An 18,031-nucleotide genomic window follows, 5' to 3' on the forward strand; every position below is an offset into this window, starting at 1 on the left:
TATATCTAGTGTTGGCTAACTCAGAAATAAGTTTACAAGCATAGCATTTTGGACCATAAAATTCAGATGTCAAGAAGCCACCCTAATGACGTTCATCAAGACCTAATTCAGCTCCGCACTTTTCATCGGATGAATGAGTAGTTCCTCATGGAATAGTCTTTCAATCGATTTTATTTTTTCTTGTTCAGAAAAACACATTTTTTTGAAAAGGTTTCTTTTGCAATTTTTAAAAACATCTTTTAAAAATTGACTCAATTTTTTGGTGATGAACATTTTTTTGGAAAATTATATTTCATTTGTATTTGTTTTCTGCATTGTTTTTGGGCTTGGCCCAAGCAGAAGGACTTGACCGATACACACACAGATAACACGTACTCTTTCTATTACTAAAATAAAGAGACATTTCTCAAAAAAAAAAAACTAAAATAAAGAGACACACGAACTCAATCTCCCTTGACATTACGTTATTAAGGGTGTTGTATATGTATATTAGGTTGCCCTCTGGTGGAAGGGTTGTGGGATAGGAAGGGGTGTACGTTGGAGTTTGACCGAGTGCTTTATTCTAGAATTTGAAACGTATCAGTTCAAAAAAAAAAAAGAATTTGAAACATATTCTTTGAGTGTTTAGTTATTGCTACCCATGAATGATACTCCCTCCATTCCAAATTATAGGAGTTCTAACTTATTTCTTAGTCGGATGTATATAGATGTGTTTTAATGTGTTTCTTCACTCATTTCGGTCTGTATGTAGTCTTTATTAAAATATTCAAAACACCTTATATTAGTGAACAAAGGGAGTACATTATTGTAAGCTTTATATATGAATCTTAATAAACTTACTGCGTTCTCACAAAAAACATGATTATTTCCCTGTATCTATTTTCAAATGGGTCTATCTTTTAGACTCTGCATATTTTGAAATCGATTACTATTATACATTAGAAATTTTAGAAATTAATGAGCCACAGTGACAATTGAGAATTAACTGATTTTTATATATGAGAATCCTCTCAATTTGGACATACTCTGAACTTGGTACTTGGAAGCTACACCTGAATCAAACCATAACACAAGGTAAATATAGGATTGTATTGCATGAAAGCATACTTTCAGCAAGTATGGTAATGGTGCGAGGCATTATCATTTCTCATAAACACAAAGACTGATTATTTGCACAACAAAATTAATAGAGCACTATTGTGTAGGTACATAAGTAAAGAGAACAGGCGAGCGCTATTGGGTTATTTTCTGAACGGAAGTCCGCTGATAAAAATAAACAAACCCTGACCATCCCATGCCGAATGAGTAAATGGGCAATCTCTGGTAACATCACAAGATTTCTTAAATTTGGCATGAACAAACCCTTCAACACCGAGTAGCATATAATCCAATAAGGAAATAAAAAAGAAAAAGGAAAAAAAAAGCATAGCTGAGCAACCCCTAATGAATGAGCTAGCCTGCATCATCAAAGAAGGGGGAAAACTGTTAAAAGGCGGTCCCTTGTGACAAATATAATAAGGACTGCATGCATGTAAAATGTCCTTTATTAATGGAGGAGGGGGTATCACATATAATTGGATGCCAAGAAGTTCAATTTAGTTGAAGGGGATCCTACCCTGGACAAGATGTTGCAATAATGAACGCCTTGCATAATGAGCTATGCTCTGTAAGGAAAGTACAACCCCTTCCTTCATGAAATGACGTTGTTAGATCGATTCCTTGTACAACCAACAAAGCACTTTCAAGAACACTAAAAAGTATATATGACATAAGAGTGTATCCTGAAAGAAAAAAAATGAATACCACCAGGTAGAAACAAATCACACATTTAAATGTCTGAGCAAAGTAGGACATGCAAAAAAAAAAGAGAATAATACCATGGCTTTAATGCTCCAATCACTATTCTGGGGCCTTGTATCAGGCATGTTGCTGCTACTGTCACCACTCCTGTTAGAATTTCTGGGCTTCTCCCAGCTGATTACCCAGGATGCCCAACTTTTTTGTTCACTGTTTCCTCAAAATGATTTCTGCACTCTCCAAAACTAAATTATTATGAGGTTAAACAAGCCATAACTTCAAGTTTAGAAATCAGCACTGCTAAGCTTTTCACTAATGTATTGCAGGAGATGCGGCAAAAATAAACCAATGCAAATTAAGGATCTCAATCATCAGAATAAGTACATGAAGCACTCCGATGAAGCAAATATGCCAAACCATGAAACGTATAGGTCAAGAAGCTTTACTCATGTCTACTAACGGCGCCTCACTGACGACCTCACCTGGTGGTTGGTGGTATTGTAGTCTGCACGAGCGATTATCATCACACACAACTTCTGATCTAATTAATCAGAGTGCTCTTTCTCATCTAGCTGAAGAATCTCTTCCCCTAAAAAAACTATACAAACTCCCTAAGTTAAAGAAAACCAAAGGCATAGACAGAAACAATTTCTTCCCTGTCAACTGAAGCTCGATGGAAAAAACAACTTCTGATCTAATTAATCAGAGTGCTCTTTCTTATCTAGCTAAAGAATCTCTTGCCCTGAAAAAAGAACTGTACGAACTCCATAAGAGAAAGAAAACCAAAGGCACATATAGAAACAGTTTCTTCCCTGTCAATTGAAGCTCGACAAAAAACGCTACCTTCGACCAATCAATTATTGCCCAGTGCCTTCGAAGAACTATTGCTGCCTCAGGCCCTCAACTATGTCCACCTGCTGATTTCTTCTATGGCCCGGGAGCATGCATTCTTCTACGGATTGGTCCCATAGGAACAAAAAAATGGATCCCAAGACTTAGCAGGCACATGTGATCTTTGGGAAAATAAATGGGTTCCACAAACCCAACAAATATTTAATAAATGATTATTTGAGAATGCAAAGCTACTTCACTACACCTACATTCACTAAAATTTTCTTATTTAGGTAAGCAATTTGGAGGAGACATGTGCATACCAAAATGGTCGAGGGATTTGCAATATTCACCCGACTCTTCTAGTCTTCTTTCCCAAGCTTCAACCCCTACCTAGGAACCTGCAAAAGTATGGATGATAAAATCAAGCACTAACATATAAAGAAGTAAGGGATGTTAAACTAAGATTCATTTCAAAGGAGAGGGTAATATCTGTTTTCGAAGTTGGTTGTCGGTTATAATGTATTTCGCCCAAAATCTACCACTGCCCTACACAGCACAAACACATAGACTTTTGGTCGCCATATCCTCTCTCTTTCTCTCTAATAATCATCAAAATTTAGGAACACGTCTGTTGATGCTGCACTGAATTGTATGAACATCGTTCTCTCTACACCCTCCTAAACCTAAAATATGCAGATGTTAGAAAGGTTCTAATTTGTATATATATGATGATATTAAGAAAAGGAAAAAACAGTATCAAGAACAGTTTCATATGTTTGGCCATCAGCCATTACAAACTTTGATATATCTATCTCTGCATATCGCAAACTATCACAAATGAAAATAGTTTTTTTTGGTTTAGCTGCTCCATGGTACAATTTCTCTATATACTAAACGTTCTCACAGATAACCAAAAATGAAAAGGCGTACCAAGTCATGAATATGTGTGTTTGACAAAGTAATTACCAGTCTCTGAACCATACTGCTAAAAACTGACAGGAACATGGTCATGAACTCCTCCCCAACGATCTCTCTGAAACCAAACACTCCCTGACCTATGGTCCTCCTCCAGCTCACCTGCGTGCCAATCAAGAAAACATAGGACCTTCACATCAGCTCAGGATCACATACAAAGGAGTGACCGGCCATTGACTTGCGCATGTCTACCAAGAACAAAGAAGAAAAATTAATAAACTGAAGGTCCAACCATTAGGCTATGTTCCATTATAGCACAGATAAGCAAGTATACTTGGGATCAAGAAATCTAGCAGCTTCTAGTCAATGCAGTAGCAACATCGAGCAGTTTGTAATATCTCCCTGAACATCATCTACCACGTAGCAAGCAAAGCAAAAAAGACATCCCAAAAAAACAATGTGTTGCTCTCGAAAAATTTCACTCGCTTGTTTTCTTCACAGATAGCCTGCAGCAGCGGCACCACATTTTTTTAGATAGCCTGTAACGGCACCGCAATGTTTCCTCTATGTGAACCTCTCCCCTCCAAATCGATAGTAAGCAGTAGCCACGACCCCTTTCTCTTCCGTCTTATCCAAGATTCAACACCTCACCAACGACGCCTTGCCCTCCCCGCACGGAACCGCGTCCCCGGCGATGGCGGCAGAGGAGCATCTCGTTGACACGCTGGGCTCTGTGGACAGGCTGGCCTTGAGCCGCTCGTAGAGCCATGCACCAGATCAGGAATTGGAGGAGGCGGGCAGGCCATATCCGAGCGTGGAGGAGGCCGGGGTCACCTCCTCGCGAAGCGGCACGGGGACGACATCGGAGTGAGGTCGGAGGCCAGCACATAGGAGGGGAACGACGACGACTGTGCAAGGAGGAGACACTCGTCACCGTCGACTGGGAAAATATGTGTGGTTACGGGTTCTTTTACCGTCGACGGAGCCGTGGTGGAGGTCATGGGCGCCGAGCTGCTCCACCCACCTCGAGCAGACGCGAGGAAGAGGGAAGATAGCTCCGCAGCGGCGTCATGGCTGCCGGCCGACGAGCACAGGGGAGTTCAGGTGCTGGGATGGATACGTACCTACAGGGGGAGGGGCGGGGACGCCGGAGGCGGAGGAGAGGCCGAGAGGGTCGGAGGTGGAGGGGAGAGCCGGACGGCCGACGAGCTCGCCGACGAGAGCCCAGCCGAAGCTGTCCCCCCTTCCACCTTCTCTGGATAAGATTAACAACTGAGCGCGGGCGGAATTTTTACAAAATGCAGGGGTTAATTTGCAAAATTGAACCGTTTTCCAGATCCACTTAAATAGGGACTGCGGGTTCGACTACCAAAAACGCAAGGACTATTCTGCAAAAAGTGCGCGACGGTGAACCGTTTTATTATCAGAAAAAGATTTTTGGACTAACCTATTAACCGGAGGCCCAGCCCAAATTGTTGTTTTTGCCTATTTCAGTGTTTCGTAGAAAAAGAATATCAAACGGAGTCCAAACGAAATGAAACCTTCGGGAACGTGATTTTCGTAACAAACGTGATCCAGAGGACTTGGAGTGTACGTCAAGAAATCAACCAGGAGAGCACGAGGCAGGGGACGCGCCTACCCCCTGGGCGCGCCCTCCACCCTCGTGGGGCCCACGTTGCTCCACCGACATACTTCTTTCTCCTATATATACCTACGTACCCCCAAACTATCAGATACGGAGCCAAAAACCTATTTCCACCGCCGCAACCTTCTGTACCCGTGAGATCCCATCTTGGGGTCTTTTCCGGTGCTCCGCCGGAGGGGGCATTGATCACGGAGGGCTTCTACATCAACACCATAGCCTCTCCGATGACGTGTGAGTAGTTTACCTCAGACCTTCGGGTCCATAGTTATTAGCTAGATGACTTCTTCTCTCTCTTTGGATCTCAATACAAAGTTCTCCACGATTCTCATGGAGATCTATTCGATGTAATCTTCTATTGCGGTGTGTTTGTTGAGACCGATGAATTGTGGGTTTATGATCAAGATTATCTATGAACAATATTTGAATCTCCTCTGAATTCTTTTATGTATGATTGGTTATCTTTGCAAGTCTCTTCAAATTATCAGTTTGGTTTGGCCTACTAGATTGATCTTTCCTGCAATGGGAGAAGTGCTTAGCTTTGGGTTCAATATTGCGGTGTCCTTTCCCAGTGACAGCAGGGGTAGTAAGGTACGTATTGTATTGTTGCCATCGAGGATAAAAAGATGGGGTTTATATCATATTGCATGAGTTTATCCCTCTACATCATGTCATCTTACTTAAAGCATTACTCTGTTCTTATGAACTTAATACTCTAGATGCATGCTGGATAGTGGTCGATGTGTGGAGTAATAGTAGTAGATGCAGGAAGGAGTCGGTCTACTTGTCACGGACGTGATGCCTATATACATGATCATACCTAGATATTCTCATAACTATGCTCAATTCTATCAATTGCTCGACAATAATTTGTTCACCCACCGTAATACTTATGCTCTTGAGAGAAGCCACTAGTGAAACCTATGGCCCCCGGGTCTATTTTCCATCATATTAATCTTCCAACACTTAGTTATTTCTTTTGCCTTTTATTTTACTTTGCATCTTTATTTCTCTTTATTATAAAAACACCAAAAATATTATCTTATCATATCTATCAGATCTCACTCTCGTAAGTGACTGTTGAGGGATTGACAACCCCTTTATCGCGTTGGTTGCGAGGTTCTTATTTGTTTGTGTAGGTGTGAGGGACTCGTGCGTGATCTCCTACTAGATTGATACCTTGGTTCTCAAAAATTGAGGAAAATACTTACGCTACTTTACTGCATCACCCTTTCCTCTTTAAGGGAAAACCAACACAGTGCTCAAGAGGTAGCAGGGACTACACCCAGTGGGTGCACTCTGCGTGCCCCCATCAGTTCAAAGATACAATCGACACAACCTAGTTGACTCAAGTGGAAAAACTACTCCGCAAAAATTGAAACACCCAGTGGGTGTACAGACGCAAGGTGCAGACTGGCAATAGATGCACATTAAAGGTTTTTGGGTAGCATATCCTAACAGAACAAGCGTCAAGATAAAAGATCAGTTGAAAACTAGCTAACCTGGACGTTGGTCTGGAGTGCTGAGCTAGCGTCATAAGCAGCCTGACTGGCCTCACGCACCACCTTCATCTGCTCCATCATAAGGCCTGCCTGGCGTATAGCTTCCTTGGCAGCACTCACCTGGTCCTCTAGGACATGATGAGAGACGAAGAGTGAAGGAACAGTCGAGTCAGCCAGAGGATCTGAAGCATGGAGTTGCACGGACGAAGCAGGGACTTGAGCAGTCGACGCAGAAGGACGTTCAGTTGACACGGCATCGGCAAAAGTAACAGAGGCCCGGTTAAGGTCTCCGGACTACTGGGTCACCGGTTCTGGCACTGGTGTCGACTGGGGTGCCTTGCCAGCTGGCACTCCCCTGCCTGAGGTCATGCCTCTCCTTCCCGTAGGTCACTGGGGCATCTTCATCGTCGTCTGGAAGTTCAATAACATTCTGTGGCGCTGCAAAAGACTCGACCGCAAGAGCTCAGTCGACCGATAAATCAATTGACAAAATGAAGGCAAGATGGCCGCATCTTCAATCCCCTCATCACCTTCATCCTTGTAAATGGAAGTCCTAGAAGTAGCAGCACTGCAAGTTTCAGGACTCACTCGGTCAAGATTGGAGAATGAGTCGACTGTAGTACAGAAATTCCCAAACAACACAAGAGCAAAGAGACAAAGTAAAATACTTACGCAGAGGCAACGGGAACGTCCACCTTGATTTTAGGCAGGGCCTTCCGAGGCTTTGCAGGCGCAACTTTGGGCTGCTTTGGAGCCTTCTCAGTCGGATCAAGAGTGGATGTTCGAGCGCGCTTCGAGGCTTGCGTACTTGACGCAATTGCTTTGCCCCGTCCACCTGCCGGATCGTGTGTCTGCTTGGAACGTCTTTCAGAGCAGGGCGGCGACTCGACTTCTTCACTGCTACTTGAGTCGTTGCTCTCCTCTTCATCCGAGTCCCCTGATTGCCACTGAGTGCTTTCGTCCGCGCTCGCCTCTCCTTCCTGGGCCTGATCCCCGTTCGGCATTGAGTACATTTCGGTGTATATCTACAAGAAAAAGAGTCAAACAAACGTCAATCAAATTCGAGGATGATTGCAAGTCAGAATTAGAAGACACTCGGTAACAAATGTCAGACCTTGTCCGGTTCATGTTCAGAGTCGAATGGCGCAACTCTTCTAGACCCCCTGGGGTTGTCCTTGTTTCCAGTGATGCTCTCCAGCCACCGCGCCACCGTCTTATCGTCAATCTCCTCCGGGTGGATCCGAGCGGTGTCGTTCGAGTCCGAGTACACCCACATCGGATGATCGCGTGCCTGGAGAAGCTGGATGCGTCGACTAAGGAACACCTCCAACAAGTCCATAGCAGTCACGCCATCACGGACTAGCTGAACTACCCGGTCGACTAACATCAACACTTCAGCTTTCTCCTCTGGGGTCTCGAGCAATGAAGGGGGTTGGTGGACTCGATCCATGGTGAAGGGAGGAAGACCGGTCGACTGACCAGGAGTCGGAACATCCTTGCAGTAAAACCAAGTCGACTGCCATCCCCTAACCGAGTCAGGAAGGGTCATGGCAGGAAAAGCACTCCTACCTCTCGTCTGGATCCCTAGACCCCCACACATTTGGATCACACACGTCTTTTTGTCACTCGGATTTGCCTTCTTCACGGACTGAGAGCGGCAGGTAAAAATGTTCTTGAAGATACCCCAGTGCGGTCGACAACCCAAGAAGTTTTTGCACAAAGAGACATACGCGGCAAGATATGTGATTGTGTTGGGGGGAAAATGGTGAAGTTGGGCTCCAAAAAAGTTCAAGAAACCTCGGAAAAAAGGATGGGGAGGCAAGGAGAAACCGTGGTCGACATGAGTGGCGAGGAGGACGCACTCACCCTCCTGCAGCTGCGGCTCGAGTTCGTTCCCCGGCAGCCTCCCAGATCCAGGAGCAATCAAGCCCCCCGCAGCCAGATCATCCAGATCTTCTTGCCGGATTGTGGACCAGATCCAGTCCCCCTGGATCTAGCCAGACGGCAGTCCGGACCTTGATGACGACCCCCAACTCGTCTTCTTGCCCTTCGACTTCGCCATCGCCTTCGCCTTCTTGGCGCGCTCCAGGGCCACCGTTTTGTCCTTCCCCATCGCCGCGGATTGCTCACGGGCGGAGCGGCAGCGTCGAGAGCGGAGAAGGGCATGATACGTCCATTTTGCATCATGCTTTTATATTGATATTTGTCGGGAATATACCCCGCGGTATGATCCGGCCGGAGTTATAACCCGACTGGGACTTGGTAAACCGGCAGGTTGATAAACCGGCTGACAGTTAAGACAGATGGCTAAGACGGACGGTAAACCGGCGGGTGGTAAACCGGCAGGTGTTAAGGCAGGTGGTAAACCGGCAGGTGTTAAGGCAGGTGGTAAACCGGCAGGAATTAAGTCAGACGATAACCCGGCAGGAGTTAAGTCAGATGATAACTAAGCAGACAATCATAAACCGGCAGACCATCATAAACCGGTAGACCATCGTAAATTGGCAACAGTCATAACCCGGCAGATAGTGATAACTGCGTTGTCAGGGGTTATGAAGACCGAGACGTTATGAAGCCCGAGACGTTATGAAGCCCGAGACGTTATGAAGCCCAAGATGTTAAGAAGCCCATGAAGAGAAGTCGGAATAGTTAAGTCTTAAGTCCGAGCTAGACTCTACATGTAACCCGCCCCTTCAACATATATAAGGAGGGGCAGGGCTCCCCAAAGAGGAACAAGCAAGAAGAAACAATCTCTAGGGCTAGACACAACTAGGAGAGCCGGTTTACGGCGACTCCCTCGTGATGATAATGAGACCTAGCCACAAACAGCATGTAGGGTTGTTACCGGATGATGTTTCCCGGGGCCCGAAGCTATCTAAACCCTTGTCTTGTGTTGCGTCTCTTGATTCCACTCAACCCCTCTCAAGCTACCACATAGATGCGTTGGCCTCGCGACTAAGTCCTGACACTAAGGGCATCTGCCGTGACAATTCCACGACAGTTGGCGCCCACCGTGGGGCGAGCGCACGGTGGTGTTGAGTCCTTGAAGGGATCTCTCCAAGGGATTGAGAAGTTCGCAAAATTTTCGGGTGAAGAAAGATTCAGCATGGAAGGATTCATATCAACTACAGGTTGATCCGTCAAGATCAAAGAAGTTTTTAGCGGTGGCATATACAAAATTCAGATGCAAAAGAAAAACTAGGGTTTCAGCTTATGCGCCGCCGCACGTGTTTGTGGCGATCGGTCAAGTCAACAGATCGACGTTAGCTGCTAGGACTAATCCAAGACTAATTGGCATAGATCAACTGCTGCTACTTGTCCGGTTTAAAAAAACGGAGGAAGGGCCACGACCCCGGAGCAAGTTGTACACATATTTGGGCTCCTCTGTTGACCCGCCGCGTTGTTGACCTTTCCTCGTAGCCAGCTGGTAGCTGGCCTCTGCCTCTGTCGATAGCCCATGACCGCTGGTACGGCCTCGAGGCTTCGACTCCGCTTCAGCCCGCCTCCGCCGCCGTGGTTTCTGCTCCAAAATTATTACTCCAAAATGCCCCATTCGTTGCCTAACTCGCCAAGGAGCCAGCCCGATCTAAATCGCCTTCGACTCTGCAACTTCACTCCGAGTTGCCCTCGGCCTCATCTCGCATCGGCACGCTCCTGCCATGGCCGCGCCAATGAACCGCCTCCATCCCTGGCGTTGCCTCAAACCGATTCGCGTGCTATTCCGGAGAGTCGCCGCCGCCATGGTCGCCTGGAGCGCGTCCCCGAGTCATTGCTGACGCACTCCAACCCGGCTCTGGCTCGCCGCTCCGAGCGCCCTCTGCCGGTTTACAATCCGTGCAATTCGCGCTAAGTCGCCGACCGCCGTCGTCGCTGTCTCTCGCTCTGACCTTGAGCCGCCCGCGTCTGTTGCGAGCCTCCATCGTTGCGCCTCGCTTCGGCCTGGAAACGCCCTCCAAGCCGCCTTCGCCACTGGCCGCGGCTGCGCTGCCACGACATCTACTTCAACCTGCCGCCGGGTGTTGACCCGGACTGCTGCCCCTAATTCTCCACTACGGCCTTGATCCGCCGCCTTGAACCGCTCTCGCCGGGCGGTCTTGCTCCAACACTGAGACCCGCCGGCCGCACCTACCGGGTTATCCGAGCAACCGCACTAAACCACCCTGGCCGAGCGGCCTTGTCTCTGCCTCGTGGTACTATGAAAACCGCATGCTTCACTGATGCGCCCTACGAGCTGTCCTGCTCCTTCCGCGCACCGTGTCGCCGGTCTTTACCCGCTCCTCGCCGGTTTACTATGGTTGTGCCGTGTCTTCCATCAACCTGCTGCCGCGGGTTGCCTTTGCCGTCTCCGCCGGTGCTGTCTCGCCCTCACGGCTTCTTCGCTCCACCCACCACCGGAGTGTCACCGATCTACCCCTTCGCTGCGGATTCATCGGGGCTCTCCAAGCCGTCTCCGCTGCTAAACCGCCATGGCCTCCGCTGTGTCGGCCCGTACCTCGACGTTATTCTACTGTGCTCGCTGCTTCAGACCGGCGCCCCCGAGCTGCCACCTCCAATTCGCCATGGACCACCATCCCGCAACCTTGAGTCGGCCTTGCCTTTTTTGAACCGCCAGGCCCCCCTGCTTCTACCATAACCCGCCGGCGGGTTGTATCTGCCTCACCTCGTTACTAAACCGCCATACGTCTTCACTGCTGGCGAACCGCCGCCTGATTCTTGAGACAGCCTCAAGTTGCCGGGGCCAGGCCAGTTTCGCTACTATACCTCAAGATGGCATGTTCATCGTTGCGATCGAGTTGCCGGCCGCTGTCGGGTCAAGTCGCCGCGCCTCCAGCCGCTTTAAGATGCCAGCCTCGCTCCAGCCTTAGTCCAGACGACACCGGCTCGTTGCTGCTGCTCCAACTAGTAGCCTGCACCAGCTTCGCCTCAACCCGCCACCCTACTGTGGCGGTTCACCTCGCCGGTTCACCGCCTCGCTTCCACGGCGCTGGCCTCGTTCCGCCTCTGCCTTTGAGCCCCTGCGTGGGAGGGCCAAGTCAACGCGCATACAGGCTTCGTCAGGTCCTTCAAGTACTAGCTCCAAGGACCAGACCGGTTCAGCACCAAAAAGATACCTTTTACACTAGAAGCAGATTCTGTGCGGAGGAAGATGTACAAGATGCAGTGGTTTGCCTGAGTCGCCGTGCCTCGAGCCGGTTTATCTCTGTCGCTGCGCGTCGACCTGACACCTGGCCAAGTGGCCTCACCTCCACCCCCAAATTGCTTCTGTGGGCCTGCCTGCTGCGTCGAAACCCTACTGTCGCTGGGGCACATTTAAGCCGCCGGAATCCCTCGTTGTTGAGCCGGCTCTTGGTAAAAGCAAAACCGGTGGGAGTACCGGTACGTGCACAATGCAATTATGCATATGATACAGAGAAAGCTCTCCTAGCCTGCAAGCAAAACGACCAGGTGATATCCGTCTGGTTTATTTCAGCACATATTATTTTTTGTGTGAACAATTATTTTTGTTTGCAATACTTTTTGATGCAGGATAGTTGTTCATTACAAATGAGGTGTTGTATTGCGGGTGCGGAGTATGCGATAGCAGCATTTTTGCACCGGCGTTTCCTTTGTGTCATACCACCCGGTGTGTGAACATGCGCAAGTCGCCGTCCCTGTGGCCCAGTTTACATCAACTCGCCCGTCCGCGCTGGCTTACAATGCCGTGGCCAGCGCATCTATCTGCTCTCGCAGCCGACCCGGCCATGGTTGATTTCAGCTTCACCATGGTGATCATCAACACCGCGGTGGATATTAACTGGCCTGACATATCAGGTGAAATCCATCCAGTATATTTTTATATTATATATTGCTTTCTTTAAAAGTACAATTACTCCGGTTTGCAAAGTTATCTAATGCAGGACCCTAAACCGCCATATTGGTGAAAATTTAAATGCCGTCAAAAAATTTCCGGCTTAAAAAGAAGGATTCCGGTTTGAAATCCGGCTCAAGGGAAAGCTATCTCCCATAAAGCTTTGAAGCTCTCAAATATCCGGTTTACAATCCGGTTCAAGGGAAATCTGTTCTCCCACAAAGCACTGAAGCTCTCAAAACCGGTTTAAGAATTTCCGGTTCAAAAAGAAATTAATCTCTCGCAAGTTCGAGTTTAAATGCCGTCAGAAAATGAAGATTCCGGTTTAAAATCCGGTTCAAGAGAAAGATTGTGACGCCCGGATAATTAAGCTACAGTGAACCTCTACTAATGATGCCACGTCACCTCGATTATAGTTGCTAATCTCGAGTTAGTTCGAAACCGGTTCGAATTCAAATTCAAAATCAAGCAAACAATAAAATATTTTCAAATATTAAAAATAAAATGTTGTTAATGTGACAAATAAATCATGGATGATATTGGCGGAGAAACAACATCTTTTTAAAATAATTAAATACCCTAAAGTGATGACAACAGCAGCAAAAATAATTAGTTATACCCCTATTATATTGTATAAAATACTAAACTACTTTAGCTAGGTTCCAAAGTTATTGTGGCAGTGGTATAATTAATGTTACTGTTTTAGGTACTAAATGAATATTTTACAAAACTAAAACAATTTGGGAAATAAAATTAAATCACAAAAGAAAAATAAGAAAAAGGATAAGGCTAAACAAAAATTAAAACAAAAAGAGAGCCTCCTAGGCCACTTGGCCCATCTAGCCAAAAGGGGCCAACCCACCCCCTCGTTCCCTTCCTCTGCTACAGGGAGGCAGGGGGGATCGTGGCGCTCATCCCCCCGGCCATGGCCACCCGAGCCCTGCGTGGAAGCCATCCACGACCTCCCCCTCAGTACAAAAAGCCCCCTCTCCCTCCTGCTAACCCTAGCTCCTCACTCCGCCGCCCCTCTCGTTCTCTCCCTCGCCTTTGCTTCCTCCCCGCGCACTGCCGAGCCGCCGTCGCCATGGTTTTGCTCGCCGCCGCGGCTAACGTCGACCCCGCGCTCCGAGATCCAGTCCATGAGCTCCGTCTGCCTCCCCTACATCGTCCACGCGCCCCCGTGCGAGCTCGGCGCCACGGCAGCGAGTGGAGCGGGACCTTCTTCATCCTCCGGCCGCCACCGTTCGCCGCCTCGATTCGCCGTCGTCACTCCGCCCCGGCTTAAGCCCAGCAGCACCTCGTCCTCACTGTGAGCGCGCGCTCCTTCTCCCCCTTTTCCCGGGCTTGATTTCGAGCTCGCACGCGTAGTTGCGACATGCCCGTACCCCCACCGCCGCCGATGAGCTCCGCCGACGCGTCCATGGCCGTCGTGGGCCTCGCCCGACCCCAGCACCGTTCTCCTGGTGCTCCCAGGAGCACGACGCACACTCGCACGCCTCACCTCTGCCCCGTAGCGCTGACGTTGCACCCCTCCCCAAACGCCACCGCTGCTCTTCGTCGCCGTTCCGGCCAGCTCCGGCTAACTCCGGCGACGCCACCGGTCCCAGTCGATGCGCCACCTCGCCAGCTTCCTGACGCACATGACCGCGCGGCAAACCGAGGTCGGAGGCGACCGCACGGTCGTCGCCGGCGTACCCCGCCTCGCCGTCGTTAGCGCGCCGGTGCGCCGCTGATGTGGCACTTAGATTAGCTACTAATCACCCCCACTAACCCCACTGACACCTGGGCCCAAGGCCATTAACTTAAGCTAAAACATTAGATTAAATAAAACTCCCCCTGAGTCACTTACAAGTGGGGCCAGGCGGCCGCTTTGACTGGTCAAGGTGTACCAGTCAACTGCTGTCTGTGCAATTGACTGGTCCCACCAGTCAGCCCCTCTGGTGCACTCTGGGTGTAGTGCACCATGTGCACCTAGCAATTTCCCGTTTAATTTTCGAATTAAAATAAATCTGTAATTTCAGAAAATCAATAAAACTTTGGAAAATCATATAAAATAAACCATAAGTCAGATAGAAATAATTTATATATGCAAGTTTCTCAGAACGACAAGACAAATCCGGATACGCAATCCGTTCGTTCACCACACGTCCCTAGCATAGCGAACATGCAACATTTTGCCTCCGGTCCGCCTGTCCGAAAACGCGAAACACCGGGAATACTTTCCCGGATGTTTGCCCCCTTCTCCAGTAGTACCTGATACTGCGTTAGGTCACCTCTAGCACCGTGTATTGCCATGTTACGCTTTGTGATGCTTTGATTACTTTGTTATTTATTGTGTTCCCCCTCCGTTACTTCTTTCCGGTAGACCCTGAGACCGCTGCCGGTACCCCTGTGATCGACTACATCAACGACGAACCCTTCTTGCCAGAGCAACCAGGCAAGCCCCCCCCCTTGATCACCAGATATCGCCTATTCTTCTCTATACTGCTTGCATTAGAGTAGTGTAGCATGTTACTGCTTTCCGTTAATCCTATACTGATGCATAGCCTGCCCTTGCTACTACTGTTGCTACCTTTACCTGCAATCCTACATGCTTAGTATAGGATGCTAGTTTTCCATCAGTGGCCCTACATTCTTGTCCGTCTGCTGTGCTATACTATCGGGCCGTGATCACCTAGGCGGTGATCACGGGTATATGCTTATATACTCTATACATGACACATGTGGTAAATAAAGTCGGGTCGGCTCGTAGGAGTACCCGCAATTGGATCTTTGTGGCGGAGCGACAGGGCAGGTTGAGACTGCCTAGGTGAGAGGTGGGCCTGGCCCTGGACTGCGTCCGCGGTTACTTCGACATAACATGCTTAACGAGTTCTTGGTATTTGATCTGAGTCTGGCCATTTGGTCTATACACACTAACCATCTACGCGGGAGTAGTTATGGGTATCCCAGCGTCGTGGTATCAGCCAAAGCCTTCGTGACGTCAGCGACTGAGTGGCGCGCGCCGGATTGGACTGGAACGCCACTAGGCTAGGTCTGCTTCCGGCCGCGTACGCAACGTGCAGGTGTGCATATGGCGATGGGCCCAGACCCCTGCGCGCATAGGGTTAGACCGGCGTGCTGACCTCTTTGTTGTGCTTAGGTGGGGCTGCGACGTGTTGATCTTACGAGGCCGGGCATGACCCAGGAAAGTGTGTCCGGCCAAATGGGATCGAGCGTGTTGGGTTATGTGGTGCACCCCTGCAGGGAAGTTTATCTATTCGAATAGCCGTGTCCCTCGGTAAAAGGACGACCCGGAGTTGTACCTTGATCTTATGACAACTAGAACTGGATACTTAATAAAACACACCCTTTCAAGTGCCAGATATAACCCGGTGATCGCTCTCTAACAGGGCGACGAGGAGGGGATCGCCGGGTAGGTTTATGCTATACGATGCTACTTGGAGGACTTCAACCTACTCTCTTCTACAAGCTGCAAGATGGAGATGGCCAGAAGCGTAGTCTTCGACAGGATTAGCTATCCCCCTCTTATTCTGGCATTCTGCAGTTCAGCCCACTGATATGCCCCTTTACACATATACCCATGCATATGTAGTGTAGCTCCTTGCTTGCGAGTACTTTGGATGAGTACTCACGGTTGCTTCTCTCCCTCTTTTCCCCTTTCCTTTCTATCTGGTTGTCGCAACCAGATGCTGGAGTCCAGGAGCCAGACGCCACCGTCGACGACGACTCCTACGACACTGGAGGTGCCTACTACTACGTGCAGTCCGCTGACGACGACCAGGAGTAGTTAGGAGGATCCCAGGCAGGAGGCCTGCACCTCGTTCGATCTCTATCCCAGTTTGTGCTAGCCTTCTTAAGGCAGACTTGTTTAACTTATGTCTGTACTCAGATATTGTTGCTTCCGCTGACTCGTCTGTGATCGAGCACTTGTATTCGAGCCCTCGAGGCCCCTCGCTTGTATTATGATGCTTGTATGACTTATTTATGTTTTAGAGTTGTGTTGTGATATCTTCCCGTGAGTCCCTGATCTTGATCGTACACATTTGCGTGCATGATTAGTGTACGGTCAAATCGGGGGCGTCACAAGTTGGTATCAGAGCCAACTGCCTGTAGGAATCCCCCTTTCCAACTCCTTGGCCGAAGTCGAGTCTAGTCATTGAAAAACTTTTACTAACATGGCTGTGTGGCTTACGGGCCCACGTTGCCATTGGGTGGTATTAGGATCTTTTATTCCTCGTCTATACTCTGGGACTCTGAGCTCTCTTCTATTCGGGTAAATTGATTTTGCTAAAATCAAAACTAACTTTAGGTTCTCGAAAATACTATCTCCCGGAGAGCCCCTTCAGTCCAGATGATCGCCGACTGCATCAGAAGATTTCGAAGATACTCTCCGATATTCTCTCAAGACCCTGTGCCCGTTGCCTTTGCAATTCCCTACCACCAAAATATCCCTATGGATAAATACTTACACCTGTCATTCTTACTTTTATTCCCAGTCGATCTTGTTAAAACAAAATACCCCGAGAATACTTTGTGCCTACTACCTTGCAGTTCTTTGCCACCTGAATACCCCTACGAATAATTTCTCGCACTTATCGAGTATCCGCTCATCCCCAAATGATTCATGTATTACACAAAGTCTTCAAAATACCATTCGATCTTTCGAAAATCCTCAACAACCTATTGCTCTTGAAATTCTTGTTTGCTTGCATTATGGTTAATCCCATAAGTCTCGTAATCTTATTGGCATCTCTTGTCATTATCATTTTGAGTCCGTTGATTCAATTTGTTGCGAATGCTCGCAATCCTCAATCAGATCCTAGTATTCATCCTTCCGGCTCAGACGTCATTTTAAACGTGAGCTGGATCTCGACCAATCAAATTTGCCATCGATTGTACCCCTAAGTCTACTCAACTTATCCATCCCTAATCAGAGCGTTTGCTTCTGATCCCTTGAATTTGAAATTATAATTCCTTTGCATTGAGCTTTGAGTTAGTTAGTTGTTTCTATAATCTGATCTCCTGGCATTCTTTCTTCCTCTGGTTGAGTACTAATGCTCACATCAGATCCCTTGTGGACCACCAGACCCTTTTGTCGGATCTTATCCGACAATGTCCTTCATATTAAATAAGCTTGTGAGCTTTTCCTCGGATACATGATGCCTTTGGTAAATTGTATCCTCTGCTTTGTGAACCATGCTCTACTTTCGAGCTTGTGTTAATTACTCCAAAAAATATATATTTGTGGTATATGTTCCTAAGATGCCTCGACGGGTTGAACCAATGCCTTACCTAATCTATGTGAGCCCGAAAGATTTCACGGGCCATACTCATCTGGTATTTCACCAGGTAAAACTTTCGACAACTAATGTCATTATCAAATACGAGAGGCGAATGGAAGGTTATGCATTGAAGAAGTGGGAGTCGACCTTGAACCTTTGTGTTCATGCCCATGGACACGATGTAGATCCTATCATGGAAGCTTCTCTT

General features: G+C 47.9%; 1 long non-coding RNA gene across 3 annotated transcripts; it reads right to left on the bottom strand.

Annotated features, from left to right (window-relative positions):
• Positions 1-1,214: 1,214 nt before the first annotated feature.
• On the bottom strand, positions 1,215-4,862 carry LOC109778522 (uncharacterized). Of its 3 annotated transcripts, none has more exons than XR_012203010.1 (8): positions 4,671-4,862; positions 3,598-3,708; positions 2,952-3,029; positions 2,641-2,749; positions 2,280-2,551; positions 1,878-2,027; positions 1,616-1,781; positions 1,215-1,457 (listed from the first exon to the last, which is right to left on the bottom strand). It is a non-coding gene; the product is annotated as an uncharacterized lncRNA (long non-coding RNA). The 3 variants fall into 3 exon arrangements; XR_012203012.1 differs by having other exon boundaries at positions 2,952-3,314; positions 4,671-4,848; XR_012203011.1 differs by having other exon boundaries at positions 2,280-2,539; positions 4,671-4,826.
• Positions 4,863-18,031: the final 13,169 nt, after the last annotated feature.

Source organism: Aegilops tauschii, chromosome 2, assembly GCF_002575655.3.
Source record: "Aegilops tauschii subsp. strangulata cultivar AL8/78 chromosome 2, Aet v6.0, whole genome shotgun sequence".
NCBI classification, from domain to species: Eukaryota; Viridiplantae; Streptophyta; class Magnoliopsida; order Poales; family Poaceae; genus Aegilops; species Aegilops tauschii.